Source organism: Cicer arietinum, chromosome 2 (genome assembly GCF_000331145.2).
Source record: "Cicer arietinum cultivar CDC Frontier isolate Library 1 chromosome 2, Cicar.CDCFrontier_v2.0, whole genome shotgun sequence".
NCBI classification, from domain to species: Eukaryota; Viridiplantae; Streptophyta; class Magnoliopsida; order Fabales; family Fabaceae; genus Cicer; species Cicer arietinum.
This window is the reverse complement of record NC_021161.2, coordinates 48,443,036-48,444,747: the sequence shown is the minus strand read 5'-3', so window position 1 is coordinate 48,444,747 and position 1,712 is coordinate 48,443,036.

The window sequence follows — 1,712 nt, the reverse complement described above, 5'->3', positions numbered from 1 at the left end:
TCCCTACATAGCGAGATTTGCGGGCCTAACTCTTTTGATACCAAGGCTTCCTTTTGAGGGGATTGGGTACTAGTATTCCAAATAATCAAATGACTAGTATTGTCACCCCAAATAAATTGTCTAATGCTGGAAACAATCTTGTTGCATATACCCTCTAACAACCAAAGATTATGCATACTGTAGATTGACATAGAACTAAGAACCGATTTAGCCAAAGTTACTTTCCTTGGTCTTTAAAAGCCTACCTTTCCAACTAGCAAGTTTCGAGTGATCTTGTCAATAATATAGGAAAAATTTGCATTGGTAACCCTACCATCAAGTAAAGGAAAACCAAGATACTTACCAATGGAGTAAGTGTGGTTAAAGTTAATAATACCTTCAAATTTCTCCATTTTAGACCGTGCCAAAGTTTTTGAGGGGATGAACTTGGACTTATATGAACATTAATCTTCATACCCGATGCCTTACAAAAAGCTTGATGAACTTCATTAACTAACCTGGCTTGGGAAGCTTTAGCTCTAGAAAAAAGTAACCAATCATCTGCAAAGAAAAGATGAGAAATAACAGTCCCATTATTAGTTATCTTCATAGGAAGCCATTGATTCACATCCATCTTCTCCGGTATAAGTAATGCTAATTTCTCCATGCAAAGCAAGAATAAATAAGAAGACATAAAATAAAATCATATTTAATTAATATTTTTGTTAAATCATTTTAAATTTTTGTAAAGATGTTGTTAGTTCCCATGTTTTAAGAAACTATAAGTTGACGAAATTTTTTATTATGCAAAAATAGTGAGAATTGATAATAACTATTTTTTGTGTGTATGTATGCATATGAATGGTAAATACAATCTCGTACTCCTCACACACATAACAATATATTAGCCTTGCTCAGTATGGTTTTAAACATTTTAAAAGACTATGTTTTAATTTTAAAAATCGAATCCTTGAATAAAAAAAATATAATTTTAATAATTAAAAAATTGGATAAAATAAATTTTAGTTCCAAAAAAATTAATAATTATCAACTTCTTAGTCTATAATTTTATTTTATTCACTTTTAGTTTCTATTTAAAATTATTTTTTGTTTATTTGTAGAAAATTGATTTTTTAAGTCCCTAATAAAATTCTCTATAAAATTAAAATAGAGATTACATGTAAATAACATTTATTTAGAGACTAAACTTGAAAGGTCATAAATTTGTAGGACTTAAAACATATTTAACTAAAAAAACATTCACTCTTATTTTATGATAAAGTTAAATAAGTCTTTTTTGTCTCTATAAAATTTTGAAAATTTGTTGTTAGTCTAAGTAAAACAACACATATTTTAGTCTCTATAAAATTATTATACAAGCAGTTAAAAATTTATTCAATTCAAAAGAAAAGTTTGGATAATATTGTTGCCACTATTGTTTATCTATACAAAACAGGATAAAGTCTTGTTTGAGCACAAAATTTAGATACAATATTTAATTACACACACCAAAATAAAATAAAAAATGAGAATAAAAAGTAAGATTAATATATATTCTTAAGTATATTTACAAAAATAATTAAATAATGTGTATTTTCAAAAAATTAAATCGCATATATTTTGTAGTGTGTCCTAATTTTTTTTATTTGGGGTCCTAACTATATAAATATTTCTAACGTTTTTTAAAAAGAAAATAATATTTCTCAAAAGACAAGGGGTTTTTTAGATCGGAA